The sequence below is a fragment of the Heterodontus francisci genome, chromosome 3 (genome assembly GCF_036365525.1).
Source record: "Heterodontus francisci isolate sHetFra1 chromosome 3, sHetFra1.hap1, whole genome shotgun sequence".
In the NCBI taxonomy this organism is placed as follows: domain Eukaryota; kingdom Metazoa; phylum Chordata; class Chondrichthyes; order Heterodontiformes; family Heterodontidae; genus Heterodontus; species Heterodontus francisci.
Window position 1 is genome coordinate 52,944,712 of NC_090373.1, and position 9,775 is coordinate 52,954,486.

Here is a 9,775-nt window from a genome sequence, read left to right on the forward strand (position 1 = left end):
GGAAGACGTCAGCAAAGCGACGACGTAAAAGAGAGAGAGAATGGAACGCCTGGCCAGCGTCAGCTCTTCCCTTTTTCGGGTATTATCCTTTGTTTTCTGTGACTAGGTCAGGGAAGGTCAGAGGAACCTAGTGGGTGTGCGTATCGATTCTAGCTAGCTTTGTCATAAACTGTATAACCCAGTTTGAGTTACATGCTTTTGTCTAACCAAGTGTATAAGCCTTATTCTTACATTGTACAACAACGTGAATAAAGTAAATTGATAGTTAAAGAAAGGACTGAGTTTCATCCTCTTTGTACTAAGCCATTAACCATAGCCGGTGGATTAAGTGGAGGGTGGCTCTCCTGTAACCCTGATATCCCAATCACTTAGCCTGAGCCTGAATTAAGAGGACTTAGTCCCACGTGACAGCCAGGATCAAGTGGGCGAAGGGAATAAAGGTGCCAAAGGAGAGTTGACTCCGTGCCACAGTTTACATAAGTATGTATGATCTCAGCCATTACAGAGAAATGCCTGCATGATGACAAAGGCTAGGACCTGAATATTCAAGGGTACATGATATTTCAGAAGGACAGGAAACTAGGAAAATGTGGAGGGGTAGCTCTGTTAATTAAGGATGACATTAGTACAATAGAGAGAGGTGACTTTAGTTCTAAAAATGAAGATGTAGCATCAGTTTGGGTAGATATATAAAATAGTAAAGGTAGGGAGTAGTTTATAAGCCCCCAAACAGCAACCACACTGAAAGATAGGATATACACGGTACTGCCTGTGCAGAGTTTGCAAGTTCTCCCTGTGACCGCGTGGGTTTCCACCGTGTGCTCTGGTTTCCTCCCACAGCCAAACACTTGCAGGTTGATAGGTAAATTGGCCATTATAAATTGCCCCTAGTATAGGTAGGAGAATGGTGGGGATGTGGTAGGGAATATGGAATTAATATGGGAATATGGGATCAGTATAAATGGATGGTTGTTGGTTGGCACAGACTTGGTGGGCCGAAGGACCTGTTTCAGTGCTGTATCTCTCTAAATAATGGTGGCTTTGTGAGAAAGGTACGACAATAATCACGGGCGATTTTAATCTACAGATCAATTGGACGAATCATTGGCAAAGCTAGCTTGGAAGATGAGTTCAGGAGTGTTTTCGGGACAGTTTCTTAGAGCAGCATGTTCTAGAGCCAACAAAGAGCAGAGTACTCGAGATCTGGTAATGTCAGGCAAACCCGCCCCCCCCCCACCCCACCGACCTGCCAAGACTGAGGCACACACGATTTTGCCACATGAATATTAAAACTTAAAAGTGCAAGACACTGACTCGAAGGACATTTGCATAGTACTAGCAGTGTTGGAACAAAAGGGGCTCAGTCGTTGCTTCCCCAATACGCAGAAGAAGTGATCAGACCAGTTTTAGTCACATGACAAGCTGGCGGTTGAGATTTGAACTTCCAACAAAGGATTCAAACTGAGAAAGCTCCTGGTTTGATAAGACCTCTTTCCTGTCTGTCCTCATCTCACTTTCACAGCTTCAGAAACCATTGAAGATACGTAAACTCAAAGAGAGAACAGATGATTGATGAAGGAAGGGCAGTGGATGTTGACTATGTGGACTTCAGTAAAGCCTTTGACAAGGTCCCTCATGGCAGACTGGTACAAAAGGTGAAGTCACACGGGATCAGAGGTGAGCTGGCAAGATGGATACAGAACTGGCTCGGTCATAGAAGACAGAGGGTAGCAGTGGAAGGGTGCTTTTCTGAATGGAGGGATGTGACTAGTGGTGTTCCGCAGGGATCAGTGCTGGGACCTTTGCTGTTTGTAGTATATATAAATGATTTGGAGGAAAATGTAGCTGGTCTGATTAGTAAGTTTGCGGACGACACAAAGGTTGGTGGAGTTGCGGATAGTGATGAGGATTGTCAGAGGACACAGCAGGATATAGATCGGTTGGAGACTTGGGCAGAGAAATGGCAGATGGAGTTTAATCCGGACAAATGTGAGGTAATGCATTTTGGAAGATCTAATACAGGTGGGAAATATACAATAAATGGCAGAACCCTTAGCAGTATTGACAGGCAGAGAGATCTGGGCATACAGGTCAACAGGTCACTGAAAGTGACAACGCAGGTAGATAAGGTAGTCAAGAAGGCATATGGCATGCTTGCCTTCATCAGTCAGGGCATAGAGTATAAAAATTGGCAAGTCATGTTGCAGCTGTACAGAACCTTAGTTAGGCCACACTTACAATACTGCGTGCAATTCTGGTCGCCACACTACCAGAAGGACGTGGAGGCTTTGGAGAGGGTACAGAGGAGGTTTACCAGGATGTTGCCTGGTCTGGAGGGCATTAGCTATGAGAAGAGGTTGGATAAACTCGGATTGTTTTCACTGGAACGATGGATGTAGAGGGGCGACATGATAGAGGTTTACAAAGTTATGAGTGGCATGGACAGAGTGGATAGTCAGAAGCTTTTTCCCAGGGTGGAAGAGTCAGTTACTAGGGGACACAGGTTTAAGGTGCGAGGGGCAAAGTTTAGAGGGGATGTGCGAGGCAAGTTCTTTACACAGAGGGTGGTGAGTGCCTGGAACTTGCTGCCGGGGGAGGTGGTGGAAGCAGGTACGATAGCGACGTTTAAGAGGCATCTTGACAAATATATGGATAGGATGGGAATAGAGGGATATGGTTCCCGGAAGTGCAGAAGGTTTTAGTTTAGACAGGCATCAAGATCAGCACAGGCTTGGAGGGCCGAATGGCCTGTTCCTGTGCTGTACTGTTCTTTGTTCTTTGTGAACAAGGTTTACAAGAAACACTGGGCCCCAATGAAACGCAAGACCATATCTTCGATCAAGGACTACAGCGAGCTCGAAGCACAGTGACAAGATTGCCTCAACTGTTCTACTTATCTTTTCTTCTGCTCTTTTCTGTCCCTATTTCCATCTCTGTATGGCATGTGCATGCTAGACTGGGCGCGTCGGATAGCCGTAGGCATTAACCGTATTACAGTTTAAGGTTTAATAAATTTCATCTTCTTTTAACCAAAGAAAGCCTGTTTGTGCTCATTTCTTTGCCTTATAATTGGAAAGCGTGAACAAGAATTCACAAAGGGGGAATCTCAAAACACAGTGTGTTTGAAATTAAACCTTGTTACAATAAGACCAGGTGAAGATAGTAACAGACCCCTAGACGCCTTTTGCACCTGATCGTAACAGAAATGAGACGGAATTAATTAATGACCTCATAGTAAAGGCACCCTTGGTAGCAGTGATTGCAACATGACTGAATTTTGTATTCGGTTTGAGGGTGAAAAGAGTGGATCTAAATCTAGTGTTTTAAACTTAAATAATGGTATTTATGAGGGTTTGAAGACAGAGCTGGCTAAAGTAAACTTGGAAATTAGATTAAGGGATAGGTCAGTAGAGATGCAGTGGCAGACATTTAAAGAGATATTTCGTAACACTCAGCAAAGATATATTCCAGTGAGAAAGAAAGACTGTAGCAGAAAGATGCACCATCCGTGGCTAACTAAGGAAGTTAAAGATAGAATCAAATTGAAAGAAAAAGTGTACAATTCAGTGAAGAGTACTGGCAAGTCAGAAGAGTAGACAAAATATAAAAAACAACAAAGAATGACAAAGCATAATGAGAGATAAATTAGAGTACGAGAGCAAGCTAGCTAGAAATATAAAAACAGATGGTAAGAGTTTCTACAGCTATTGTTATGATCCTGTAGTTTTTTTTCGGGAAGAATGTGGTGTGCCTTTAAGGCTGGAAAGGGAGCAGTACTGCTTTAAGGCATTTTGCTCTAAAAACTGAGTCAAAGAATGCATTCTCATTGCCCAGGGATACAGCCATTCGGAGACTGTGAGTCAAAGAGTGCATGCTAATTGCCTGGGATACAGCCATTCAGGACCAGAGATCAAGAGATATATTGTTACAGTTTAATTTTGAACTGGCTTATAGTGGAAACAGATTGTTCTAACTCAGAGAAACAGACAGACAGCTATATGTTAGCATCCAAAAGGAACTTTCTCAGATCATTTAATCTGAAGGAAGAGAATTTAGTCTGTTTATTTATTATTCTCTCTCAAAATTCTAAAGAGTCAAGCCAAAACAGAGATCTCTGATAATTTAAACTGAAGGAAGGGAAGTTAGACTGTGCCGATCTTTTATCCCTCAAAAATTCTGAGCCAAATTGATACATTAAAAAGTGTTTGCAAGTTGTTAATTGTTGAAATTTATCGCTGGAGAAGGAAAGCATCAATTTCAACTTCTGAATTAGACTACAAACTGTTCTACTGTTGAAGAACCTTTTTTCCCCCATCGGACAGCTGTGAGGACTTCAAGCAACCTTGGACTGTTCCACATCCAGCAGGAGCGTAAATCTGCAAGGACTCTAATTTTTTCTATTTTAAATGTTGTTTATATCTTAGTAGTGCTAGAGAATTTAGTTTTTCTAATTAAAGTTAATTTAAAGACACCTGGTTTGGTTAGCCTCAATCAGGGGTTAATAGATGGTACAATTTGGCTGGGTCTTTAATTTGGAAAATTTAAAATGATATATTAGGTGATCTGTGGAGGGACGGGATTGAATTAACAGTGTGTTTCTCCCATCACAATCAGAATCGTATATTTTGATTGGGGACGGTTGATCTTAACACTATTTGACAAGGAAAAGAGTAAGTAAATTGAGTGTTGGAGCTTTAGAGAGTGAGTCTGGGGAGTTCATAATGGGAAAGAAGGGAACAGCAAAGGAACAGATTTTTTGCATCTGTCTTCACTGTAGAGGATACAAATAACATCCCAGAAATAATTATGAATCAAGAGTTGAAAGGGAGAAACTTAAAACAATTACCATCACCAGGGAAAGGGTATTGAGAAAATTATTAGTACTAAAAACTAACAAGTCCCCAGGTCCTGATTGACTGTATCAAAGGGTCTTAAAAGAAGTGGCTAATGAGATAGTTGATGCATTGGTTTTAATTTTCCAAAATTCCCAAGATTCTGGAACGGTCCCATCAGATTGGAAAATAGCAAATGTCACTCCGCTATTTAAGAAAGGAGGTGGACAGAAAGCAGGAAACTATAGGCCAGTTAGTTTAACATCTGTCATGGGGAAAATGCTGGAATCTATTATTAAGGAGGTTAGAGCAGGTCATTTAGAAAAGCACGTGCAAAAAACGGGCAGCACAGTGGCGCAGTGGTTAGCACCGCAGCCTCACAGCTCCAGCAACCCGGGTTCAATTCTGGGTACTGCCTGTGTGGAGTTTGCAAGTTCTCCCTGTGTCTGCGTGGGTTTCCGCCGGGTGCTCCGGTTTCCTCCCACATGCCAAAGACTTGCAAGTTGATAGGTTAATTGGCCATTATAAATTTCCCCTAGTATATAGGTAGGTGGGTAAGGAAATATAGGGACAGGTGGGGATGTGGTAGGAATATGGGATTAGTGCAGGATTAGTATAAATGGGTGGTTGATGGTCGGCATGGACTCGGTGGGCTGAAGGGCCTGTTTCAGTGCTGTATCTCTAAACTAAAAATCAGGCAGAGTCAACATGGTTTTGTGAAAGGTAAATAGTGTTTGACTAATTTATTAGAGTTCTTTGAGGAAGTAACAAGCAATGTGGACAAAGGGGAATCTGTGGATGTAGTATACTTGGATTTCCAGAAGGTATTTGACAAGGTGCCACAGCAAAGGTTGCTAAACAAAATAAGAGCCCATGGTATAGGGGTAACATATTAGCATGGATAGAGGATTGGTTAGCTAACAGGAAACAGAGAAGCCATTCAGCCCATCATGCCTGGGCCAGTTCTTTGAAGGGCTACCCAATTAGTCCCGTAGCCCTGCTCTTTTACCATAGCTCAGAAAATTTTAACTCCTTCAAAGTATTTATCCAATTCCCTTTTGAAATAGATTATTGAACGTGCTTCCACCACCTTTTCAGGCAGTGCATTCCAGATAATAACTTATGCATCTCCCCTCTGGTTATTTTGCCAATTATCTTAAATCAGTGTCCTCTGATTACTGACCCCCCCTGCCACGGGAAACTGTGGAAATAATTGTTGTCATTCCCTTTCGTAAAATTTTTAAATAGAGAGGTTTGTTACTTTGTATGGTTATGGGATGAATTAACAAAACCTCCATTCACTAGTCTTACAATATTTAAACCCATCTTTGCCAATTCAAGGACACACCAGGACTGTTCTCATTTTAATTGCACTGATAGAAATCTGTCAATCTCTACTTTAAATATACTCAATGACTGAGCTTCCACAGCCCTCTGGGTTAGAGAATTGCAAAGATTCACAACCCTCTGAGTAAAGAAATTTCTCCTCATCTCTGTCCTAAGTGGCTTCCCCCTTATTTTGAAATTGTGTCCCCTGGTTCTAGATTCCCCAACCAGGGTAAACATCTTACTTGCATCTACCCTGTCTCTCCCTTTGTGTAGGTTTCAATGAAATCACCTCTCATTCTTTGAAACTCTAGAGAATACAGGCCCAGTTTCCCCAATCTCTCTTCATAGGACAGTCCCGCCATCCCGGGAACAAGTCTGGTGAACCTTTGTTGCACTCCCTGTATGGCAATAATATCCTTCCTAGGGTAAGGGGACCAAAACTGCATACTGTACTCCAGGTGCAGTCTAACCTAGGTTCTCTACAATTGAAGCAAGACTTCATTACTCTTGTACTCAAATCCTCTTGCGATAAAGGCCAACATACTATTAGCCTTCCTAATTGCTTGCTGTACCTGCATGTTAGCTTTCAGTGACTTATTGACAAGGACACCCAGGTTGCTTTGTACATGTAGACTTTCTAATCTCTTACCATTTAAGAAATATTCTGCACATCTGTTTCTCATACCAAAATGGATAACCTCACATTTTTCCACATTATATTCCATCTGCCACATTCTTGCCCACTCACCAAGTCTGTCCAAATCCTCTTGAAGCCACTTTGCATTTTCCTCAACACACGTTACCACATAGTTTTGTCATCTGTGAACTTGGAACTATTACATTTGGTCCCCACATCCAAATCATTAATATATATTGTGAACATCTGGAGCCCCAAGTACTGATCCTTGCGGTATCCCACTGGTCTCAGCCTGTCAATGCAAGAAGTACCCGTTTATTCCTACTCTGTTTTCTGCCTGTTAACCAATCCTTAATCTATGCCAGTATATTATCTCCTATCCCATGTGCTTTAATTTTGCTAACCAACCTCCTGTGGGGGACTTTATCAAAAGCCTTCTGAAAATCCAAGTATACTATGTCCACCGATTCCCCTTTATCAATTGTTAGTAACATCCTCAAAAACTCAATTTGTCAAACATGATTTCCCAATCATAAATCCATGTTGACTATGCCCAAGCAGACCATCATCAAAGTGTCCATTTATCACATCCTTTAGAATAGATGATTCTAACATTTTCCCTACTACTAATGTAAGGCTAACAGATCTGTAGTTCCTTGTTTTCTCTCTCCCTCCCTTGTACAGTGGGGTGACATTTGCTACCTTCCAATCTGCCAAAATCATTCCAGAATGTGTAGAATTTTGGATGATCACCAATGCATCCACTATCTCCATAGCTACCCCTTTCAACACTCTGGGTATGGAATATCAGGTCCCACCTTTCAGGTTCTGCCTTTCCTGCTCCCATTAATCCTAGTGTCATTTTGGCTTCCAGTTTTACAACTATGGAATCAACCTTTGAACTTGTGCCCCATAGTAACTGTTGTTTGCTTCTGGTAATTTATTTAAACAGCAACCTGCAGTATCCCAGGAACTGCCCACACAGTGCCAAAAGAGGTTCAGTGACACAGAATGAAAGCCTTTGCTATTCATAAAATTGAGGTTGTCATTTGGGGCCCTGAATTTCACACCTGTGGGAAACCAGCTGTCTGTAGCATTGGATGGTTGTTTGTCTGCTTTCATTGGTAAGATTATGGATAGCACAGCCCTCTTAAATAAGGCATCAGTGATTACCTTAATGCAAACATGAGCAGCTGGGCTTGAGGGGCATAGAATACAAAAGCAAGAAAGTAAAGAACCACCGTTAGAAAACTGGTTCCACTTCAAGTTGAGCATTATGTCCAATTCAGGGCATCACAATTTGGGAAGGATGTGAAGGCTTTAGAGGGCATAGAAAAGATTAACATGGATAGATTGGAGATGCTGGGGTGTCCTGCTTAGAAAAAAGATTGAAAGGAAATTTGATAGAAGTGTTCAAAATCATGAAGGGGGCAGACAGAGTAGATTAAAAACTGTTTTCATTGGTGGAAGGGTCAAGCACCAGAGGACGCAGATTTATAATGATTGGCAAAAGAACCAAAGGTGACATAAAGGAAAAACTTTTTTTCATGCAGCGAGTGGTTATGATCTGGAATGCACTGCCCGAGAGGGTGGTTGAGACAGATTCAATTATGGCTTTGGAGAATTGCATAAGCACCTGAAGAGAAAATATTTGCAGGGCTACAGGGAAAGGGCAGTGGAACGGCACCATCTAAATTGCTATTGCAGAGACCTGGCACAGGTTCAATGGGCTGAATGGCCTTTCTGTGCTGTAACCATTCTGTGACCTGATGCTACCCGGAAAGCTCCAGTAAAATAAATTTATGGTAATAGTGACCGACAGCTACAATTTTTTTTTTTTTTTTAAAAAGGCCAGCATTTATTGTCCATCCCTAATTTCCTTAGAGAAGGTGGTGGTAAGCTACCTTTTTGAATATAATAGAGTGGCTTTCAGAGGCCAGTTATGAGTCAATCACATTGCTGAGGGGCTACTGTCACATAGGTCATACTGGATAAGGACAACAGATTTCGTTCCCATAGGTCATTAGTGAACTAGATCAATTTTTCCAACAACCCGAGTTTCATCGTCACCATTACTGATACTAGCTTTTTATTCCAGATTTATATAATTAATTGAATTTAAATTCTCCAGCTGTCATGGTAGGATTTGAACATGTATCTTCCAGATCATTAGCTCTGGCCTGTGGATTACTGGTCCAGTAACAACCACTATGCTACTGTGCCTCTACAGTTTCCCATGGTGGAAGTGGTCTAAAGATAGTCAAGGTCAAAAGAGTCAAGGAAGACCTCCTTTCTGTAGATCTTGGTAAGTGCATATGAGCATGCAGCCAAGAAACACCTTCCATGATACTTCACTAAGTCTCCAATCTGTCTTCATCCTCCATCACATTTAAGGGATTCCCATTAGTTTAATTCAGCTCTGGTCAAAGTACTACTGGATTTCCCAACAGCTGACGTCCCCACTGAGCCTCCAAACTATTAAAGAGATTGATGTGGAGGCAAAGAGACATGAACCTTTCGTAACAGTACATAAAATGGTAATTTATTAGCCTCCAGCGTACCTTCCTGCAGCTCCTGACATCACGTATGGTAGAAGTTATTTGGGATTGAGGTTGGGGAAAATGGATCAGAGGGGTTAGTTATGCCACTGTAACCGTTTACATGAGCCAGATCAAACTCCCAGCACACTCCAGTGGGGACTGGCACTTTCATTGGATGATAATTCTAGTGGGTTTTTTCTTAGAGAATTTGAGATAGTAACCTCCAAGACACATTTAACTCCATTTACCACCAAATGCCAGCTTTAGTTCTCCAGCTGGAACCAAGATCAAAACCATATTATGATTTTATGCCCAAGGGAATCTGTTCATGTTACAATTTGGGCCTTTAAAACCATCTCTGGCATCTTTTGAGGTGTTAGTACATTAGTAGTCATCATCAGCCTGCAAACATCATGATTTAATAGTTCAGCAAAGTA